This window comes from Stegostoma tigrinum, chromosome 13, assembly GCF_030684315.1.
Source record: "Stegostoma tigrinum isolate sSteTig4 chromosome 13, sSteTig4.hap1, whole genome shotgun sequence".
NCBI lineage: Eukaryota > Metazoa > Chordata > Chondrichthyes > Orectolobiformes > Stegostomatidae > Stegostoma > Stegostoma tigrinum.
The window spans coordinates 37,012,593-37,037,117 of record NC_081366.1 but is presented as its reverse complement, the minus strand read 5'-3'; the positions used below and the strand labels follow the sequence as shown (position 1 = coordinate 37,037,117).

The window sequence follows — 24,525 nt, the reverse complement described above, 5'->3', positions numbered from 1 at the left end:
GCCAAAATGCATCACCTTAACCCACTCTGTCTTAATTTTATTTGCCACATGTCTGCTTTTTCTCCTAGTCCAGCCGTCTCCTGGTAGAGATGATTTGTATCAGTCTAATTATTTGACACACCTTGAACTTTGGTACCAAGCTTGAGTATTGAAATTTTACTCTGTATTCAAATACACAAATTGTTGATGTATAGCTAAATAAGTGTGGCTCCAGCCCTGACACTTGGGAAACACCACTGCCTATGAAAATCCAGTCTGAAAAATAACCATTCGCAACAACTTACTGTTTTAAGTCCTGAAGCCAACTTTTGTTTTCCGATTGAACACTGACACTGCTACTTCAAGAGCATCAATTAAAGTAGCATGTTCTTGAGCATTTGACACTCTTTGACCCTGCTACATACACAACTACCTTCATCACAGTTATTCCCAATGATGCATCATGTCTGTGTTCATGCTCTTTACACTGTCATTTCTCTGTATTCCCACTGTTTACACTGCCGTCACTTTGTATTCCCACTCTTTATACTGTCACCACTGTGAAATCCTGCTGTTTACACCATCATTGCTCTGTATTCCTACTTATACACTGCCTGCGCTCTGTATTCTTGCTTTTTACACTGTCATCTGCTGTGTATTCCTGCACTTTGCACTGACGCCTCTCTATATTCCTACTCTTTACACTGGCCCTGCTGTGTATTCCAGCTCTTTACACTGTCATCATTTTGCATTCCTGCTTTTCACACGGACATCTGTCTGTTTTCCCACTTTTACACTGTCATCTCTCTGCTTTCCTGCTCTTTACACTGATATCCCTCTGCATTCCTATTCCTTACGCTGACATTGCTCTGGATTCCCATTCTTTGCACTGTCATCTTTCTGCATTCCCACTCTTCACACTGCCTCTGCTCTCTATTCCTTCTCTTTACACTGTCTTCGCTATGTCCTCCCACTATTTATGCCACCCCAGCTCTGTGTCCCAGCTGTTTGCACTGCCATCATTCTGTATTCCCGATCTTTACCCTGCCATCTCTCTGTATTCCTGCTCTTTACACTGCCAGCTGTCTGTATTCCTGCTCTTTACACTGCCAGCTCACTGTATTCCTTCTCTTCATACTGTCATTGCTCTGTGTTCCCACTTTTTACAACGCCATCTGCTTTGTGTTGCTGCTCTTTACATTGTCATCTCTCTGCATTCCCACTCTTTACACTGCCATCTGGTTTGTATTCTCACCCTTTATACTGCCTCCATTCTGTGTGTCTCTCTTTAAACTGTTACCAACATGTGCTCTGCTCTTTTTATATGTGCAATGTAGTTATTGGATCTCATGTGGACTGGGACAGTTTAGACAAATTGGACATATATAACGAGGAGACCACCACGTCTAAAGCCTACATTTGACAAACTCACAGAGCTTCAGTTGCAGTGCGCCTGAGGTAATTTTGTTGATAAATGGTATTTTTCAAACTTTGTGTACCAATCAATTTGTGGTAAACTACACCTTTGAATTCAAAAATGCACACTGGAAGTATATTTATATCTTTTCCATATGTTGAAATTCATCACTTTGGAAGGTTCCTGTTGACTGTAACTTTAAGACGATAACAGAGCCCAAGACTCTACAAGCTACACCATTAGTTGAAATGTTTTACTTCAATCGCCAAAATGACTAAATTCGTTCACTACATTACTGTTGTCCAGTAATAAAGTAGACTTTCACCAGCTTACTATGAAAATAACCAGTTCATTGTAAATGAAATCTAATCAAGTGGAAAAACAACGAAGCTGTATTCTAAAATTGAACTATATCCTTTTAATCCTAAGCAAACACATTCACATTACAAGACAATTCATCTATACAGTGATGATATGAGTTTATTTTCTTCTCCCAAAGGCAAAGGAGAAACATAAGCACTCTCTGGGCCAAGATTCTGAAATCAAAGGATAAAATAGGGTGACTTCTCACAGTTCCCTGAATTTCAATAAGGTCATTATCTGAGTGCTGTACATTGACGGAAAATCTTCAGACCAACTTTCAGTGAAGATGGAATTCCAGCTCAACTTATATCTTTAAATACAAATACCAGTTTAGCCTTCTGGGTTTATAATGTAGTCAGAAAGACTGATATCTGAAACTTTCTCCGGTTCCCAGAAATACTTTGTTGAGGAAGAAACCTGTGCAGCTGGTCTAATTGTAAAATTTCCTCTTACTTTTTCAGGAGAGAGAGACTTGCCTGCTGCACACCTTGGATGTCTTCGTTCTACTATTGACACATGCAGATGTCTTGGAAAAGCAGGAACCATCTCCAGAAGTTCAGAAGAAAGGTCTCTGGACTTGAAACATTAATTCTCTTTTCTCTCCACGGACCTGCTGTGTTTTTCCAGCAATTTCTGTTTTTGTTTGTTCCAAGCCAAGTTTGGCATCTCGTGTCTCTTTTAAATTTTTTTACTTCTCTCCTTTGCAAATTGATTTGACTTTTCACTAATTACCAAGTGTATCACAGCTCCAGTTACTGCAGAACCAGTCAAAGAAATCACCTGTCCCTTCAAATCCTGGCAAATTCCTATTATTGCAGAGTGTCTAAAGAGTTCCCTATTCCGGTTCCTTATAGTCCTTGAGTATCAATCTGTATTCCCAACAATTAAGTTTTATTTGAAAATGTTGTAGCCTCCCAAATTCCAAGAGCTAACTTTGACATATTTTTGACCAAAGAAAGAAATACTCATTTTACTGCAAACAGCGAAGTGAAAGTGATCCCAAAAATGTTAATTTGTATAAGACTTTTTTTTGTGATTTGCATGTTATCAAAAATACACCGTTAAGATTATTGTGATAAAATAACACACACTAATAGCGCCACTATACTATTATTGAGGCCATTGTCTATTTGTTGCCTTGTGTAATGATCTCTATAGTATGTAAATAAAATGAAATTTCTACACCTCAGGGCTAGCCTGTCACAATGCATAACCGTGATGACCGATTGCAATAGCTGATGAATACTACCTCACACTTAATAAAGCAGAAAAAAGAAACAGAATTAAGATAAAACTTTTATTTCTTTCAGATCAAAATAATGAACATGTTATGTAAGATGTGTTTACTGGTTTATTTTATTGTATACAAAATGGTAGCTTGTTTAGAAATTGCTTGCTCAGGGAGGTATTGTGAATCATATTGAAGAAATATTAATAAATGGGACTGATGTGAAAATTCATAAATATGAAACGTAAAATGAAAGATAATTTAAGTGAATGCACTTCAACTGTGAATTTTCACTGATGAGCTCGATGCCTTCATGTGGATTAACATTGAAATTATTTGTTGAAACTCGTCATGCCATGTGAGGTCCAGAAATGTGGTGAAATGCAAGCATAGGTAAATCTTAACTGGCATTAAAATTAGACTGCTGAAGAAAATTTAACTTTTCAGTCAGAAACTGGTACATCACTTTTAATTATGGCAGAAGAAGCTGAATAATTTCTGTTGTGTGATAGAATTGTCTGATTTAAGAATAGCTCAACAAGATTTTTCCATACCTGTACCAATCATTCTTATAAAGGGAGCTGTTTGTCACCATCACCTTTCATCTGCTCGTAATTTGACTGCACATTTATCAGTCAGCTGACCATGAAAACCCCCATTCTGTTCCCATTTGTTGAAACTATTTTTATTTCCCTGATGTCCTGTCATGAAACATCTTGAGATATTATCGCATGTCAAAGGCAACAAAAAAATGGAATTTGTTTCTATTCATCTATTTGGATATTTTTCTTTAAAATCCCAGAACAGGAATAAGGGAAAATTTATTTGCAGAAAGATGGTACGTAAACTTGTAAATTTCCTTTCAAATCCTGAGGAATTATAGGTAACAACGAAGATGAAGTACTTTATGGCTGCCTTTGCTTTACCAAGTAACTTTGTCAGAAACCCCACTTACTCACAAGTGAAATATTACAGATACTTTTGGTTTGGATATTGCAATGTGTAAATCTAGAATAAAGTAAAGAAAACTTTATCTGGATAGTTCATTAGAAAGGCCTGGAGTGCCAGATCAGAGAAGGAGTCAGATTGTGTTGCTGGGATGTTATTGAGATGGATTTTAACATAGGTTAATAATGTTCTCTCTGAACGTCACTGAAGGAGATGGGCTGCCTTCAGAATGAAGGTAAGATGTGAACAGGAGGTGGGGGAGGGGATTACATTATGCATCTAATTTCTCCACAGTTGACTTATTCCTAGGGAAGTGTGTAATGTATCTGAATTTATTGCCAATACTTAAAATGGTGGAAGGGAATGTCATGGAGAGCACATAAGAAATTTGCAAGGAGAAATAGATAAGTTGAGTGAGTGGGAAAAAATGCTGGGCAGACGGAATTTAATTACAGTTGTGTGAGGTTATTCACGGTGGTAAAAGAAATCAAATGGAAGTCTCTTATTTAAATGGATGGAGATTCCAAAAAGGAGCAGCTCAGAGAGATATGGGTATTCCAGTGCATCAAGCACAAAAGTAGGTACAGCTGAAAACTTAAAACACAAATGGAATTTTGCCCTTTATTAATTTGGGGTTTAAACTTTTGAAAAAAGAGGAAATTTCACTCCAACTATTCAGGGTTTTGGTAAGGTTGCACCTGGAGTTCCAAGTACAGTTATGGTCCCCATATTTAAAAAATTGTTGCACTGGCATTGGATACAGTTCAAAAGAGATTCACTAAGTTGACTTATCACAAAGTTAAACAAATTAGGCCTTCATTCACTAGAATTTAGAAGAATGAGGGGTTATCTTATTGAAACACACAAGAAACTGATAGGCCTTCACAGGGTAGATGTTGAGAAAACATTTTCACTCGCGGGGGAATCTCTAACTGAGGGACAATTACAGAACAATGAGACAGTCAGAAAAAACTAAGATGCAGAGGGATTTCTTCTCCCATAGGGTAGTTAATGTCTAATATTGTCTATCCAAAAGAGTGATGAATGATAGATTACTGAAAGTGTTTAAAGAGGAAGTAGACAGATCTTTGAAATGTTGAAGAGGTAAGAGTCATGAGCAGCTGGCAAGAAAGAGGAGTTCAGGCCCAACAGGCTGGAAGGGCTGAATGGCCTACTCCTGCTCCTACCCCTCTTATGTTATATAACCTTTATGAGATAACTTGGAAAGCTACTCAAGTCCTTGTTTAAAGTTACCCAATTTAAAGTTGATTTGCTTTAACATTATTAAGTTGATTTATGTCATAAAATCCTTCAAAGCTCTGTCTTCTTCACAAGGGATTTATGATCTTGATCTTCTTTGATTTAAGTTGATCCTTAGCAGATTGCACCACACGATCAACCAGAGTTGCACAAACTTGGTCCTCACCAGAAATGGTACACGTCTGCAGAATCTCCTCATCTCTGCTAATGGTAGGCTGGATGGTGGAGATCCACCAATGTTTCATCAAATAACACAAGCTTTGTAGCAAATGTATCTTTCTCTTCTTTAAATTTTTGGTCTAGCCTCTGTTTTCCTCAGCACACCTCTATTGCCCCACTAATCTCTTTGTCTCCCATGAGCTTTGATGATTCTTTCTCCTTTTATATCATTTCAACCTGAAGTTCTAATTTCCAGTCTCAGGAGCATCGCAGATTCTTTTACAACTGGGACGGTCAGTTTCTTGATTACCTTTTCAGTTTACTTTTCAATTAGGCTCTTTTTCAAAAGATGCATGCGTTAGTGGTAGATTTTGTCACACTGTACATCAGCGATAATATAAAGTAATTTCAATGCCGTAGCAAGGAATCAGTGCTTTGAGTAAAATTAGGTTTCAGACTAATCATGTAAAAATGCAAATAAAATTCAATATGCACGGCCCTAAGCCTATTTTCGAGTAGCTATTTTATCAGGTTCTCCCATTCTCGTCCCCTGACATCGCTGTGTTAACACAAACAATCAACAGGGACTTGAACTGTTGACATATTGAATATTTGTATTTGTGGGTTTCCTTGTTTTGATATCCAGTGACATATGTAGCAGGTGGGAAAATGGTTCAATAATTCTCTGTTACTGAGTGGATTGGTGAAGGCATTTTGAGGAGGTTTGAGAATTCTTAAGGAGTATTTCTGAGGTTATTATTGCAGTTGGAAAATTGTAACTTGACCTCTGTGTGGAGTAGGAGAGCCTGCAGTGCAGCAGTTTCCTTTTGAAGAAGAAAGCTGCAATTACATGAATAGGTTCGTTTCAGAGAAGAGATCAGCTCCCTGCCTTTGATGAAGACTTGCACGCCACCATTTGAGGTTAGTAGTTTGATAAGCTAAACATAGTTATCCAGTATGTTGGTTCAGCCTGCAAAATAAAACATAATTTTCACACAGCATTTTGGATGACAAAAGGCCAAAAGAATTCTAACATAAAAGTGATTCCAAGTGCAATAAAAGGTATGGCTTGTCTGGATGTGTTTACATAATTGAAAAATCTATGCAGTTGTTGCACATTGCAATGCCATTTACAATCTGTGTTATTTTAAATAATGCTACTTCACGTTTCTGCTTCATCTATATTATTTTCGAATTAATTTCAAAATATTTTTCCTGTTCCATTAAACTTATATTTGTGAAATGCATTATGATACATTAAAAGCCTACACTTCAACTATAAGTAGTAAAGGCAATTTTGCTTTGCACAATTAGATCTGTTGGGAATTACGTAGTAATGTACTTGTTGGCACTTGACAGTTCAATCAATTACCACTTACTGCTCTTTGGTAATATTTAGTAACATGTGCCCACCAGGGCCATGTTATGTAACATTCAATTCTGAAGATGAGACTTTCATATGCTCCATGCTGTTTCTTCAGGTTTATTTATATATGGGTCATATTACTAGATTTCAAAGTTGTTGCTTGGTGTTTGATGAAAATTTGTACTGCTGAATATTTGTTATATCCTGAGCTGCAGTTAGAAGGAAGCTGAAAAATTTGATCTTTGATTTTGACAAATTTATCACTCTTCATGGGATTTAATACCATATTCTAACTTTTATTTTCCTTTGCAACGGGTTTATTGATATAATATTTCGTATTAATCCAACTCAAGTTTTACTCTGATTAGAATCCTGCTTGACAATTGTGGTCCTACCTGCTTCTGAGCAAGGACAGGTTTTATTCTGTTTGGAAATGCTCCAAATTATTAAGCACAGGGTAAAATTTTTTCTTTCTTTATTCATTCAGGGATGAGGGCGTCGCTGGCTAGGCCAGCATTTATTGCCCATCCCTAATTGCTAGAAGGCAGTTAAGAGTCATCCACATTGCTGTGGGTCTGGAGTCACATATAGGCCAGACCAGGTAAGGATGGCAGATTTCCTTACATAAAGGACATTAGTGAACTGGGTGGGTTTTTCCTGACAATCAGCAATGGATTCATGGTCATCCCAGATATTTATTGAATTCAAATTCCACCATCTGCTGTGGTGAGATTCAAACCCAGGTCCTCAGAACATTACCTGGGTCTGTGGATTAACAGTCCAGCGATAATGCCACTAGGCCATTGCCTGCCTGTACATTTAATTTACATTGGTGAGTTTCCCCTTGAAAGTTCTTGAGCATCTCAGAAATGCTCCAGTTTCCCTGTTGAACTAAGGAAAATCACATACAAATAGACACATATGTGACCTGGTTTGACACCTGCAACATTTAGTCCAGGTGTGAAACTGCACCAAAGCTATATTATATGTTGTGAAAAAACTGAGACATGAAATGATTTCACAAGAGAACTGAGAGCCAAGGGATGTGATAACTCTGGAGTCAAGTTGTGACCCAGTTCTGAAGTAAAACTGCAACTTCAATACTTCTCCAAATAGCAAGAGGAACAGGTAGGGCTGAAGCTTATGCATTTTTGGCTAAGTTTCATTTTGCCAAATTTCATGAAAAGTTTTTCACAAGTTATCTCATCTCATTAAATATCAATTACCCCTCCTCCTCCCCTCCACCCCAAACCATGGTACTTCACGCTGGCATTATTCTACCATTGGCTATAGCCAGAGGAATTTTCTACTGCCTGGATATCCCAGAATGGATTGGCATCCCACACAGTGGTGCCATACTTAAAATGCCATTGTACACCGGACAAGCTCTGTCAGACCAAAGCTGCCCTACACGGTTTGTGACATTTGCCCCAGACATGCGCAAGGGTAAATTGATGCCCCACTTTTTGGATGGGTATGTGGACATCTTGTTGGAGTGGATGGTGCAGATGAGGGTCTCTCCCCTCAGGAAAATCAGAGGAGGCCACGATACCGGGCTGAGGTATGAGGTTATTACCCAGGCCTCAGCCGTCTGGAGGCATGCCCAGCAGTGTAGGAAGAAGCTTGGTGATAATAAGATGGAGATAATAAGAACTGCCGATGCTGGAGTCAGAGATAACACACTGTAGAGCTGGATAAACACAGCAGGCCAGGCAGGATCAGAGGAGCAGAAAAGCTGACATTTCGGGTTGGGACCCTTCTTCAGAAGTATGGTGAGCTCTGGCTGAGATGTCCTGCTGCAAAAAACCAAGGCAAGGCAACACAGGGATGTTGCGAGCATCCAGATAGGCTCCAAGTGACTGAATGCTAACAGAGGAAGCAAGCGGCTGCATTGCTGGTGTATGCCAAGGTACAGCACGGCTGTGCTGAAGTGACTTGTAACTGGATCGGAGATGTGTGAAGATGATGATCTAGAATTTTTAATTAATAATGGGTTGAAGGATTATGGAGACCAGTCAGGAGACTAGAGTTGAGACCGAGATGAGATCAGCCATGACCTTATTAAATAGCGAAGCAGGCTCGAGGGGCGGAATTGCCTACCCCTGCTCTTTGCTCTTATGTTCTTATGAGGTGAAGAGTCTGGTACATGTCGGATGCCATATGGAGAGTGTTTGGCTGCTACCCATGGAGCATGCCCTGAGAGGTTGGTGCTGGATCTCCAAGATGGTAATCCAGAGGAGCAAGTATGAAAATCTAAAATCACCAAGTTCTTGTTCTGAATTTCATATCTAGGATTGTTGGCATTTTGTTTCTGCATTGTAGTTATTAGGCGAGGAAGCTGCATTTGGTTCGGTGAGGTGCACAGTTAATGAGGCCAATAACAAACAATAATTGTCATTTAATTGTCATCTCACCACTCCCTAATGGACATCTCATATGGAAGCCAAGAACTGTGTTCGAAATTTCAATTCAAATGATAACAAGGTAAACTTGCCTAACCTCTCATGCGATTCTCTGAGATTTCTCACCATGCTGCACGTCGTTCAGTTCCCTTTAAGATTCTGCCCATAATTATTATGAATTGGCATTCAATACCCAATTAAGGAAGACCTAGAATGAGAGAACTGTTCATTGCCACAATCATAAAATGCTTTTGAGCCAGACCCAGTTTGTGTTGTTAGAAAGAAAAATTGCACTCAGAATAAATAAAGCATGACACGAATAAATAGCCATATAAATCTGCTGAAGCCAATATTTTCTCCAAATAGGAAATGTGCTTCCACAGAAGTAGTCACAAAATTACATGTGAATAATTTGAGAATTAGGCTTATCATGGAAATAGCAGGTTCGTTTTCATCTCATTGTGGAAGTAAATTGAAATGTGATATTTGTTGAAGTGTTTGTAATCACAAAAAAGTGAAATTAACCAACTGCTGTGACTACTCCACAATGAAGTGACTTTTCATATAAATGAAGAGAAACCTACAAAGTGCAGGTTGTCATGATCTGAATCAATCAGTTGTCTGCTTAGGAAAGAACAAAACACGGCACTGAATTTTCCCAAAATTTAGCCAAGTATTAATTTTAGGAAGTTTTTTGGCTAATTTCTCTCTGTGAGTTTCAGTGAGTTTTCTCATGCAATTCGCTGCTGTTCACCTCATTAAACATTCCCCTGGCTTGGCACTCACCAGTGGTAGAAACGTTCACTGCTGCCAGGAGCTCTGGCTTTCCCACCACTGGCATCATATTTAAATTCCAGCAGTACACTAAACAACTAAGCCAAGAATTACTGTTCTTGGTTGCAGTGTGTGAAAAATTGGAGATGTCTGATAGAGCCAAGGGGACACTCTGCTTTGCTGACAGGGACCAGGTGATAGGGTAGCTCAGAGACGACCATCTACTTCCCTCAGTCCCACCAGAAAAGACCAAAGCAACAAGCCATCCTGTCTAAAGGTTCCACATGGGTCAATGCAGTGTCTACAATCTGGAAGGTAAGTGCCATCATCTTCTCCTTGCTCCCTCACAGTCACTACGACTCCTGCCACTGCACAAACTTCCCCCCAACCCCCAAGGCTCATGGTCAATCATGATTGCATTCAATGCCTTCACTCAATTTACTCAGCTACCTCATTCCCCCAAAATACTGACTCTGCATGATCTCTGTGCTTCCTACTTGCTCACACGAGATACCTTGTTATCTTTCCTCCACTTGCACCAACATTAATCACTTTGCCAACTACTTCAATCTTACCCAATCCTTCTCTTTGTCATTATCCGGAAGCTCAAAATAGAGCAGAGAGTGCCAAGACAGCTAGTGAAGTCTCCAACATTCATGGGTTCACCTGGGAGAAGGAGAGAATCCTTGCCTTAGCAGGAGAGGATTGTAACTGTTCATGGGTGATACCAGGACATCCATGTACCAGCCACCAAGTAAGATTTGTAGCAATGTATTGTGCTGCTCTTTCATTGCAACGACCGTGAACGTTTTTGTAACATGGTCCTTTAGTGTATCCTGTGAAATGTCTTCTGGGAGGCCTGTATGTGGATCCTCCTGAGGCTGGGGCCTTAACTTGCCTCTTTATGAGGAAGGGGCCCCTGAATTGTGGTCAACATCCCTCATCGCCTGTCACCTTATCTTTGGTTCTAAATACCAGCGATTGGAGTAATAACATGCAAGTCTGTGCCAATACCTAGCAGACACTGAGCATTCTGCTAGACCTGCCTCTCCATGGCAGCTGGTAACCTGCCCATAGAGATGGCCAAACACACACATGCCAGAGAGAGAAAAGTGCAGATTGTTTTGATGGACTTTGATCCAGTTTACTTTGCAAGCTTCAAAACTACAGAAGATCAGGCTGAGGGGAGTGAGCTTACATTTGGCCAGAATGTTCTCAGCATGTCTGGTCCCTTTAATCTCAGTTGGACCAGAACTCATCTGCCCTGTTAACCAAACCCAATAGACTTCAGTATGGGGCATGTTCCCTACACCCCAGCTGCGAACGCCTGCACTGCAGTCAGAAATAGTTGGAGGACAAGAAACAAAAGTGCCTTCACATAAGCAGCATAGGTGACATTTCATTGTACTTAGGTTATCACATTTATAAAGATGTGGGCACTTTAAATTATCACCACTTTAAATTATGACCGATTGTGACTGCAGCTAAAAGAATGAAGCTGGAGAGGCCACCCTTTCTTCATACCATACCGTGTTAGGACTTTGTCTGAAGGAATGCCTTTCCTTCCTTAATGTGCATTGTAGCATAATAGCTTGTCACTGTTGAATGTGGAAGCAAGTGGAAGATGTTGTAAAACCTTCAAATGCTTTTAAAGATAACTTTAATTGCAGGAAATACAGAGAGAAAAACAAATGAAAAAGCTGCATCTGCTTTTGGGGCTAACCAGGGCATGCTTGCCTTTTGAGCAGCAACCAGTTTACAGTCTCTGAATGATTACCTTGCCCAACTCCAATCGGTGGGAAGTGGCTATCAGTTAAATGCTGCCTGGCTTGTTGCCCTGCACTCATTGTGAAAGTGATGTTCCTCCTCCTCAAAGTCATCACCCCTTTCTCAGAAGACTGCTCCCATCTCCCTGCTTTTCAGCATCTCTCATAGCCTTTCTTTGGGCATAGCGTGTGTGTCATGACGATGCAACGTACACTGTACAGAGTGTTGTACAAGATCCTTCCAGACTGATCCAAGCACTGGAACATTACTTTCAGGAGACCTGTTGTCTGCTTTTTGGTGGCCCAAGTGTACCCTGTTTACACTTGGCCTCAGTTAGGCAGTTTGCCTAATGCAGTCACCAGCTGTAGCGGTCAAGAGTGGCCCTTGTCTCCTAGCAACAATCCTTGTAATGCATCATGTCCTTGAACTAAAGGAGGATCTTGAGAGCTATCAAGGATATAGGCATCATGACAATTTTGAGGGTACTTGGCTCAAAATTCTACATGTAGTACTGGTGATCACAGATGACCTTTGTATTGAACTGAATGGAACTCTTTCCAATCAAAACTTTATGAAATGACTCTCTCAGCACAATATGGCTACACTCTAGAGCACCCTGCACTTAGGAGAAGCTGACTATGTTGACTAAGCCTACTGCTCTGGCTACAGAAATGACCCCGCCAAGGGAAAATGACGTGAAGCAGTGTGACCTGGTACTAATTGCATCAGTAATAGCCTTGATACATTTGTGGTTTGAAGGCTGACAGATCCCATACAGGTTACCAGTGAGTCCTTGAAAGCAGCCAATCTCATAAACATTTAGCACAGCTGTCCCTTCAGATCACAGGACCTACTCCAGCAGATGACAGGGACCATGAGACGCAGTGCCCCAACACGTCGTTATTCAACAATGACAGTGTGACTCCATCAGCTGGTAGACATGACATTGAGGATAATGCAGTCTGGGCCTGCTGCATCACTTCCACATCCTGTGGTGATATCTTTAGTGAAGGATTCTTGACCGAGCTGCTTGAGGTTGTTGCTGTTCCTGGACTTGAGGATAGATTTGTTCCTCCTCAGTTTCTGTATGCCTTCGTATGCAGCAGACGTAATAATGATAAACCAACTGTGGCTGGATCCAGTGGGGGCAGTTTCAATGACCTTGTTTGAGGAATATCAGAAACAAACCAGCTCTTTAATAATGTGAGCAGCCTGCAGTCACAAGTGCACACAAGTGGGAGATCAACGCAGTCCTCGATACAGTAGGAGATAAAGGACACTGACAAGGAAGACCATGGGATGCATGAACCTGGACCTTTGACATAATCAACCATGTTCAGATATGTGCAGCACAAGCTATGATGTCCAAATACAGTAAGAGACTGTAAGTGCAACGGGATTACTGAAATCTTCTACCCTCCCCTTTCCCCCCTCACCCAAGAAAGGTAGCATCGCTATAAGAGTCTATAGTTAAATACTCTTAGATCAAGGTGAGAGGAAAGCAGCTCCATGCCCTGGAGCAGTCTATGAAACATTGAATTGCCTTTGTGAATTGTAGAACCAGGTGACACATTAAAGGTTGCCTATGGTTAATTATTATAATTAATTTGTGATGACCAGTGATCAGGTTACAATTGCTTTTTGGCCAGAATATTTGTTCATTATAATTGGTTGCTGCACACTGATCACATGCAGAATTCTGTAATTACTGATGTTTTTAGCCTGTAATTAGTAAGTGTCCAATTAATGCAACTCCCTCTGAAGGTACACAAGAAGGGCACATTTACTTCGCCCACTCTAAGAACCATCTTTCATCTCCAGTTCCCAATTACAATTTAAATAGGAATGGAAAGTATCACCAGTTGTGCATTGCAGACCGAGTTACAGTTTCAGACTGATCGAGGTGACCCCTCCCAAACCCTTCTGCTCCTTGCCCTACCCGTCTATTCCATCACAGCTGACGCTCTCCATATTCTCACCCAGCTGCTTCTATTAATTGCTCAACTCCCAGTTTTGATCTGCTTTCTTGAACTGCTCCAGATCATGGATAGACCCACCATTACATGAGGGAGGAGGTTCTAGGATTTTGACCCAGCAGCAGTGGAGGAACAGTGATCTATATCCAAGTCAGTGTGGTGAGTGGCTTGGAGGGGAACTTGCAGGTAAGGGTGTTCCCACGTATCTGCTGCCCCTATCCTTCTAAATGGAGTGGTTGTGGCCTCAGAGTGTGCTGCATGAGGACCTTTTATGAATTTTTGCTGTGCATCTTGTAGAGGGCATACACTGCTGCAACTGAGCATCGATGTGGAGGTGCTAGTGTTGGACTGGGGTGGACAAAGTCAGAAGTCACACGAAACTAGGTTATAGCCCAACAGGTTTATTTGAAATAAAAGCTTTCAGAGTGCTATTCCTTCATCACCATCAGTGGTGCAGGGAGTGGATGTGGTGCCAATCAAGTGGCTGATTTGTCCTGGAGAGTGCCAAGCTTCTTAAGCGTTGTTAGAGCTGCACCCATCGAGACAAGTATACCACCACATTCCTTACTTGTGCCTTGTAGATGGTCGATAGGCTTTGGGGAGTCAGAGATTGACTGATTAAGGTTTTGGAGTAGATCTGTAGCTCAGGTTGTGGGTGTGAGGTTGGTTGTCTTGCTGAGCTGGTTTGTTGTTCCGCAGATGTTTCATTACTGTGCTGGGTAATATCCTCAGTGCAGTCTCTGATGAAGCATCGGTGTGTTTTCCCGCCTGGTTTTTAAACTCTGGGGTCCGTTGCGATGGATTGCCTCACTTCCGGGTTTCCTCTGTAGTGGAATGTATATGGGGTCGCGTACAATGTGTTTATTTATAGCCTGCTTCGTGGAGTGCCATGCTTCCAGGAATTCCCGTGCCTGTCTCTGCCTAGCCTGTCCCAGGGTCGTGTCTCACTCACCTCAATTCACACGGACAAGGAGAACCACGACTTTGACCATGACAACACCAAGATCCTGGGACAGGCTTGGCAGAGTTTAAAAACCAGGCGGGAAAACACACTGGCGCTTTATCAGAGGCTGCACTGAGGATGTTACCCAGCACGGTAACAAAACGTCTGCAAAACAACAAACCAGCTCAGCAAGCCAACCAAACTCAACAAGTTCACTAAGTGACAGCAGGGTTTCTAGTCTTTGAACTGCTGTTGTAGTCACTGTATTAGTACAGCTAGTCCAGTTGAGTGTCTAGCCAGGATGTTGAAGGGCGGATTCAGTGATGGTGATGCCATTGAATGTCAAGGCACAATGGTTAGATTCTGTCTTGTTTGAGGTGGTCATTGCCTGGCACATGATTGGCACCTGGCACTTGGTTGTTTACCTCCCTTAGCAAATATTGTCCCACTGCACTGCCAACGCACCTTCCCACCTTGCCCTCTACACTCCTTCACAATCAGTGAACAGACCACCAGGATTGACCATGGCCTACCCCTTGTGTGACTTGGAAGGATAGCCGTGACTGATCTCTGACAAACTCTCCAATCTGACTGACTGTTAATTTCCCGATTGCTTGCACTGGGCCCGCAGGACTGTCCATGACCCTGTCCCTGAACTTTAGTTGTAGCAAATCCCTAACTCTGAACACCCCAAGTGGCTGACTGACCATGTCCAAGTCTGTGAACTGAGATTAGATGATGCCTTTAACTGACTGAGGTGGGACCTCCTGATTAATGACAGTGTCCCCTTGATTTGACTAAATACTACTCCACGAAGAGTATGTCATATGGCCACTTAGGTGTAGCCCATACAGTGTGTTTTCCACGCAAGCTGTTGGTACATGCTGCAGGTATGATTCTAATGTACAATGTTAATGTAGCACTATGCCAAACAGCAACATGTCTACCCTCTTCGTTCATCATTGTTGGCAACACAAGCTGCTTGGCTTTGTGCCTGTGTTAAAAGACATGGCAAGACTGAAATACTGTGAGCCTTCACTTTCTGAATGAGGTGACAATACACAAGAGAGAGATGGTGTGAGCACCCAGCTAGATGCAAATTTGGTCTGACGCTTGGTGGGGCCTGTCACAGTGCGCAAAGCAGCTTGATAGGATTTTTATTTATTTTAATCACTTACGAGATGAGGGCATTGCTGGCAAAGCCAGGAATATTTCAATGTAAGGTATCTGTGAGCTCTAAAGTACGGTAATAAGGTGGCAATCTGTGTTATAAATAAATCTGTGCTATGCCGTGATGATGCGAAAAGGCTGGTACTGGGCTGATGCCAACTTCTGTGGCTGGAGGATGCAAGCAGTCAATACCCATGGACAAATGCAAAGCTGTTGGATAATGCTGGTTACGACCAATGCCCAATGAAGATGCTGGGGAATTACAGATGCCAGATATCCATTCTGACTTTCATGTTGGGAATTGCTGCCTTCCACTTTCTCTCCATTGCCTCGGGAAAACAGCAACTTGCATGTAAATGAGGTGAGTTTAGGCCATAATGAGACATTAATGTTCACACACTGGCCCCTCATGAGCAAGACTCTCATCCAGCCATTGAAACATTCTGACAAAATCAGACTTTTGCCCTTAACATCAAAACTTTCATTTCTTCATTCTCAGCCTCATATTTTGTGAACTGTCTTGTCATTGCCCACATTGTTCAGGAGGATGGAAATGTTTGAAAGAATTAAAAATAGAGGGGATAAAATGATAATATTGTTTGTACATTATTAATATACTAGATTTGCAGAGGCAAGCTTAGATTGTTAATCTGACTGACATGTATAAATTACTATTTATTAATATTCCACATAAACATTTGTTTTCCTTCAATATAATAAACATACAATGTTTAGTAAAGGAGGAACCATAACTCTTGTTTTTGGGAAAAGTGGCACGTACAAGTAAATGATGTAAGTGGCACCTGATGAGTATAATTTACATGATATCCCTGTTACTCATCCATCCAACATTATAAAGCTGGGCACCATAACATTTACCTTGTTGAAAAATAGGTAAGGATTGTCAACAGTCTTAGACACTTGAAGAGGTAAATGTACTTCAGAAAGCCAGACAGAGGTTTTTCCAGTCAGTTTAAGTATTCTGTAGAAACTGTTTTAATGAACTCAAATTAATTAATTACAGAAGAGTTCATTCCACTTTAGACATGGAAAAGTTTACATTTATTAATGCTCTGTGTGTCATCCTGTCCTTACTAACAGATGTGAAGTAAATAAGGCATTGCCTCTGGCAGTGTGCAGTTGATTTTGTTTTTCTCATCACCACCAATGGCACCTATTAAACACTGGCTTCTGTTTCTGCTGTGAATAGGCAAGTTGATTATTGCTTGTAAAGCCAGAGGTAAAACTGAGTGATGCTCCAGCTCTGAAATCTCATCCCCTCTGCAAATTGAGCAGAATCCAGAGCTTCAGCAGCCATTACGGGTACAGCTGCTACCATTTGCTGTGTCAACTAATGCAGTATGGCAACACTCGGGCAGTGATGTGAACTGAGCACTGCTTTACATTGCTGCTACACATCACAGTGAAACGAGGAAAGCAGAAGGCTGCATAGGTGGACTCCAGCATGTTCACAATGCATTCAATTAAAGTCTTCCCAAGAACGAGTCATCAGTCACATCAGGCTTGTGCTGCCAGTTTCTCAACAAGCCTTTTATTGAACCCAACTCTCTAATTTAGCCCCACAGTATTTAATATTCCGGGCAAAGTCTTATTAAAAAAAAGAATGTATAAACTCTGCTTCAAACAGTGCTTTATGGTAAACAACGTTTAACCATTTTTTAAAAAAACATCTTTTTAACCCTCCCTTTTAATTATTTTAGCACTCTCTTTGTTGTACATCTGTGCTCTCTAATTATCATTTCACTATTACTATTCACTCTTAACATAATCCTTTGTAACCATGGTGACTTTTTAATCAGGCTTTTATTAATTAACATTTCCACAGTCCAGCAAAAAAACAGGAGAGATAACTTGATATTTACGTTACTAAATAGGGAACCCATAACCCCGACTAATGATTTAGAGATTTGAGTCTGAATTTTGCATTGCGTGTTGGGAACCGGATGTAAGGGTTAGTTCCAGGTTCTGAATCCACATTGTGCTGTTCTGGCATGCCAATCTTCTAGCCAATCCAGGAGTGTGGGTGACTTCCAACTGGAGGGCTGATGAGGGGCTTCTAGCCCTCAATGACTGGCAACCCCATTATCCTAGTAGTCATCCACCAATCAAATATTTAGTATTTGACTGCACCTACTCCTTTTCCATACCTATTCTAAACAGATATTATGATCACTCTTCACAAATATTCTCCCATTGGAGCCTGCTCCAACCCTGCCTCTTTCCTGATAAGATTTGGAATAATCAAAAATAATTACAGGAATTTCTACGGTTTTAATCAAATTATTATTTTCAGTTTACATTATTATCATTGATTGTATAATTCTTCTAACATCATATAACTTGCTCGCAGGTTTGCTCTTTTATCGATTTCCCAGTAATTTATGGCTTGTGCCCAGTCTTAATATAGCTCTTCTCCTGTTGATTCTATCCAAATAGATTCTGGTTTTAGCCCCTCAATACATCATCCCTCTCCATAATGGTTTATTTGATAAAGATTTCTGCATTCTTATCTAGTTCCTTCCCGTTCCCAAACCTCTTCCTCTTTGAAACATATCTTTGTTGACATTCCAATGTTTTAGCCTAATGTGATGACTCAAAATTTTATTTACCACACTTTGTGTTTTCATTCATGTGCCTAAATTGATCTTCATAGTTGACTGCTATCTGATCCTTCCCGTTTCTGTATTATTCTTTGCTATATTGCCCTTTACCTCTCCCTGTACATCTCTTCAATATTTCATTCCAATGGCCATTCCTCTGCTAAAATTAGTTTAAACTTTTACTAAATTAGAAGTTGAGAAGATATGCCCAAAGGACAGTTAGCCATCAAATAATAGTTTAACAACAAATGCTGGTGAAGGATAAAACATGGTTGTTGGAAATCTGAAAGGAGAAAAAGAAATCTGTTGAATGGTTAAATTTCAAGCTCTTGATTTCAATTAATAAATTATGCATTACTGGCTTTTTCATTTTTTCGAGAAAATACAGATCTATTTGTTAAGAACCATATTTTACAATAGTCAGAAATGTACTACACACTATATATCTATCTATCTAACACACAATTTAATTAAGTAGCCTCAGTGGGATTTCTGTACATTAAGACAATGGATGACTGTAATTATAAAATCATATTCACTTTTCCTTCAAGTTTTTTTAAGAATTCAGGAAAAGGTTTAAGTCACAATATATACCAAATCCTACAAAGCATAAATAAACATGAGATCCATTTTCAAAAGCAATATTTGTTTGAAACTGCCCCCTACCAATGGTTAAATTCATTTGAATTTGTCCTGGTAATTTTTTTTCCAAGTAAAATGTGATAATCATTTATCATAACAGCATGTTGTGTTTGAGGTTTTATGGCCATTCAAACAAATGTTCATTTTAGATTTCAATTTTAGCTTCAATGTCAAAATTTTACTGCATCTAAAATGAATAATTGTTTTTTGAACCTACACAGTGTGAAGACTAAGCAGATTATTTACTGCTGGGGTTGTAATTAATGCTTGCTGCTGCAGTTTCTTCAAAGCATCTTAACAACCGTGTCTCATTTTCAAATTATAGGATATTCACTGAATAATTGATGAAATACTGTTATTTTCAACTTGATTTGAAAAGCAAAGTGCGACATTGGTCTATTTTGGCTCATCTATCAAAACAGTACAAACGAATTGTTGTGGCATCGCTCTGCTTATCTTTTAGTTTTCATTTGATCAGAAATTGGTTTATTTAATTCTCCGTACATTTACCCATTGCCTAAAAGAAATCCATTTTTAACATTTATTTTAAAGTTCCATTGTTTCCTATTTAATAATGTGTTTATATTTTCTTTTTCTACTGAAATTGCAGATTTTTAATACAAGCTGGGTGTAATTTTCTTTCTGTTCTTTTGTATTTGATGTAGAATAAGCTATTTGATACATTGGCTTATAATAATTGCCTGGCTGGGTATTTACTTTCTGAAATATGCAACAAAAGCCTCTTGTTCAAGGCTGGTTAACTAGCTCAAGCTCAGCTTCAGCTGTCTGACTGGCAGCAGTTCTGTAGTTGGAACTTGCAGGACAAATCACTGTCAATCAAATAAAATTATTCCCTTAAATTCAAAAGATTAAATAGAAAATGTAAAGGTTTAGAACTTTGCTTCATATTTTCAGTATCTATATTGAGACACTAGAAGTTCAGAAAGATGTGTATTTGTCCTGCTCATAATACGTGAATATTATTAAACAATGTATTTTTATAATGAACCAAATATTGCCAATGAATTGGAAACAAGAATGCTCATATTGCTTGTTTGGTAATTGCAATGTTGATGCAATATCATTATGTTAACAGCATAACTTACTTATCTCTTAACCAATTTAACTGCAAATATTGGCCATAGGAACAGTGGACTAAATGTTATCAAAAATCGGCTAAGTGTCAGTTTTGGGGAATTTTATGGAGAACATCTTTCTGTGAACTGTAGTGAGTTATCCCTTGCAATTCTCTGCAACTTGCTTCTTCATGAATGCACTGCATTCTGCCACTCACACTACAGTGCAGGGAGCAATGGCTGAGGTATCTGCCAGTGCCAGGACTTCCCAGCATTCCTGCTGCCAGCACCATATTTAAACCCAGCCATGCACCAAGTCAAGTGTTGCTGGCCAGGAATTGCCCCCTCACAGTGCACATAGCAGGAGGGGAATAAAGAAATGCTGATGAGGGTACATTGGTGGTATGATTGACATTTCATTGCAAATGCAAGTTCACATTTGTAAATGCATTACATTATCATTTGCTTGAGTAACTGTCATTGTAACTGCTGCTAGAAGAATCAAGCTCCACAGTTTGACCTATCCTTAGCACCACACCATCTGAGAACAGTATCTAAGGGAATGCTAGCCTTTCCCCAACACCCGTGGCAGCATAACTTCTTCTCATTATTTATCACATGTCAGAAAGTTTTCAAGTGGTTGAAAATGATCATTTTTATTCAGCAATAGCTAAAGCAAACAAATAAGCAAGCAAAACAAAATCTGTGATAACACGGTGTGAAGCGGAATGAACACAGCAAGCCAAGCAGCATCAGAGGAGCAGGAAAGTTTGACGTTTGGGTCGAGACCCTTCTTCATTTTTCTGAAGAAGGGTCTCGACCTGAAACATCAAACTTTCCTGCTCCTCTGCTGCTGCTTGGCCTGCTGTGTTCATCCAGCTTCACACCGTGTTATCTCAGATTCTCCAGCATCAGCAGTTCCTACTATCTCTAAAACAAAAACTGTGTTTGTTTCCATAAACATACCATGGCCACTTGCCTTTCAAGCAAAAACAAACTTACAGCTGATGAATTGCCAGTGTATCCAGATCTCTGTTATTGGATCTGGGTGTCAATTAATTCCTGATTGGTTTGTTACACACAAAGCTGCACTGCTCTATGATGGTTAAAGTGATGTTTCTCCTCTTCTATATCCTCATCTTCCTTCTCAGAAGATCCCTGCTGCTGTCCAAACTCTTCGGCAGCCATCACATCTCCTCTTTACCTGTTTCAGTGTGCAGAGCGTTGCCATGCTAGAATTATGTGGTACACCATGTCTGGAGTGCATTGTAATGCTCCAAGACCATTCAGGTATTGGAAGCCCACTTTGAGGAGATCTAACAACTACTCCATGACTGCCCTAGTGAAAGAATGAGCTCCACTATATCTATGAATGGACTTAGTCAGGAGCCTGGGCATTCTCAAGGTAATAGGCAGCCCCCAGGGTACCTGGTGCAGACTTCTAACAAGCAGTACTGATGATCAAAGATGATTGTACATTGTTGGAATGAACCCATTTCTGTTGATGAAGTCTGCTGCATTATGTTATGGCGCTTTCACTATGATGTTCATATAAACCCTATACAGCCCTGCAGCTGGCTGAATCAGCTATGTTAACAAAGCCTGCTGCTCAGGTTGCAACCGATATCAGCACACAGAAGCAACTTGATGTAGATCCAGCACAAGTTACATCATTAACTGCCTTAATACATTTGTAGGCTGGTGATTGTGAGGCCGCCCTCTCACACAGGTCCACGGTGGGCTCTTAGAAGCAATCAGTATACAAACGTTTAGGGCAGTTATCACCTTGATGGTTACTAGAATTGCTAAACACTCCTTCAGGTCACAAATCCTGGTCCGATAACTGGCTCAGTATCCCAGGTTATCCTCAGTCTGTGTGGCATTATAGCTCACATTGCTAAAGGAGATGGCATTGATGATATACTCTGGGGCTCCTGTGCTTTCTCCACATCCCGAGGGGCTCTTCAGCTCTGACTTCTTCAAGTGGAGACGTTTGGCAGCTGCTGGAGTTACTACTGGTCCTGGCCTTGCTTGACATCTGTTTCTCCTACATTTCTCTGTACCTTCATAGCAAGGCAGCTACATTGGTGATCCTGGAATATGGAATCCTTTATGTTCATCATTAGCTGTCCCACACCCAAAACCAACATAACTGGGGTTATGTACAAAATACCATGCGAGGACTGTGAGAAACACCACTTAGGCCAAACCAGAAGAAAATTGACTATACGGAACATGCGCACCAATTAGCTGTCATGAGACCTGGCCAATTCTCACTGGTCTCACTACACACAGACAATGAGTGGCACGAATTCGACTGGGACAACACATCCATAATCACACAAACCAAACAGAGACACACCAGGGAATTCCTGAAGGCCTGGCATTCTGACCGGAACGCCATCAATAAACACATTGAATTAGACCCTGTGTATGAACCACTGAGAAACAAAACTGACCATCCCAGCAAACCAAGGCATATAACTAACAAGTGGGACAGAACACTGATGCTTCACCGGAGGCGCACTGACCTTCTTACCTAGCAGGGTGACAAAATGTTTGCAACCAAACCCATCGGCTCAGAGAGCAAGTCTACAACATCATCCATAACCCGAGCTACAAATCTTGTCGAAAATTTTAGTCTGCACAAAAGCAAACACTGTCACTTGAAAACTGATTTGTTAGAACTAATAGACTATAAACATAAGTAAATTCCCCACAAAAGAACTAATCCAAAACTTGATGCCTCAATCTCAAAAAGCACAATACCTGCAGCCTTATAGTGCAGGTTCACAGCAGAGCAGCACTTCAACAAATATAGGCCATCCTGCAATATGTGTAACCCAAGGATCATGAGAGAGAATTTACAAACATTATTAACCTCTGTCAATTCTATGAAAGGTGACCTGCCCTGAGTGTCACCCTTCTTTGCAGATAGATGGATTTAAAAATGAAGCACAATAAGTTAACAGGGTTAGGCTTTAGAATTCTCTGCTAATGTATTTCTCAGTGACAAACAGTTGATGTATTAGATAAGGCACGGAGCACTTTTTTGCCCTACTTTCTGTTCCGTCACTAGAGATTAGCAATTTTTAAATATATGCTGCTGGAAGGCAAGGTAGAATCTAGTTATCTGACAGAGTTTAAAGAAAATCAAATATGTTGGCTATATCTAGAACTTTGAGCAATTTTGTCAGTCTACATCTCATGAGGACTTTTGACGCTATACAATTTTCGTCTGAAACACAGAACATGTTTTCACGTCAGTTTTGTGCTGTCATCGGTTTAAACACCATAGCACCAATAATATAATGGCACACACCAAAAATGCTGCTGCACTTTAAATGTTATCTTCGCATCTCATCATGTGCAAGGGCCTGAGCTGTTGTAACGATGGGACCATTAGTACAGATTGTTGTAGAGTGCAAGACTGGTAATATTTATGCTCCTTTTTCAGCCAAGCATATAAAGATCATTTACTAAATACCCTTTAGAAAAATGTCGTACATCTTGCTTATACTTTGTGGTAATTATTTAATACAAATCTTATGGTACAGTGGCAGTGCCTCTACCTCTGGGACAGAAGCTCCAGCATTGATAAAACACAAACAGTTAAATGAACAATGTGACGTTCGGGCTTTGGGGTCTATGCCAGGATCTGGTAGCCATGAAAGGTGCATTTTGTTTCATGGCAAATCTTTGATTGGCAGTCTTTAAATCTTTCCAATCTGGCAAACCACTGCAGAACTCTACCAAGAAGTGTGGATCAATCCAATAGAAATCTATATCCGAATCCTCAGAAATGAGGACAAGGAGAAAAGATGGACAGATGATTCTTTTTCAGTTAAAGCTTTTGTTCCAATTGCCTGACATTACTAATCACATGTTTGTCTCATTCTTAAATTTATCTAATTAGCACTGTTGTCCTTCTTCCTGTTGTCTCATGTTAACGTCACATTGTTCATTTAACTGTTTGTGTTTTATCAATGCAATTCTGCTTCCTAGAATGTTTTCTTTTACCTTCCACTTTGTTAAATTGCTATTCATCTACAATTTCTACAGTTTTAGTGACATTTTATCTGTACTCTTGACAACTGCTGACTGACCCTTTCAATTAATCTTAATTGGGCGAGATATGTTGACAGTTTGAAGAACAGACACACATGCGACTAAATCTGTAATTTGTTACCAGAATTGATCATGTAGCTTCAACATTATCTTCACCTAGACAGCAGATTAAAAATACTTTTGTATATATTTTGTTAATTTTAGTTTGCAGGTAATTTTGGAGATGATCATCTTGCAAAGTGTATGTTGTGTTATTAGGTAGTGAGCAACTTGTTATTAGTTCAGAGATAACGGGAACTGCAGATGTTCGAGAATCCAAGATAATAAAGTGTGAAGCTGGATGAACACAGCAGGTCAAGCAGCATC

The 24,525-nt window shown here is 40.1% G+C and overlaps 1 protein-coding gene across 2 annotated transcripts in view; it reads left to right on the top strand.

Annotated features, from left to right (window-relative positions):
- The first annotated feature begins 6,203 nt into the window (after positions 1 to 6,203).
- LOC125458479 (ras-GEF domain-containing family member 1C-like) overlaps positions 6,204 to 24,525 on the top strand; it is a 218,190-nt gene continuing 199,868 nt past the window's right edge. The window contains exon 1 of one of the 2 annotated variants that reach the window (XM_048543760.2): positions 6,204 to 6,275. The gene's annotated coding sequence lies outside the window, so the exon portion shown is untranslated. Of the gene's footprint in view, positions 6,276 to 16,010; positions 16,114 to 24,525 lie in introns of those variants that run through there. The other variant, XM_059650682.1, reaches the window with a different exon arrangement.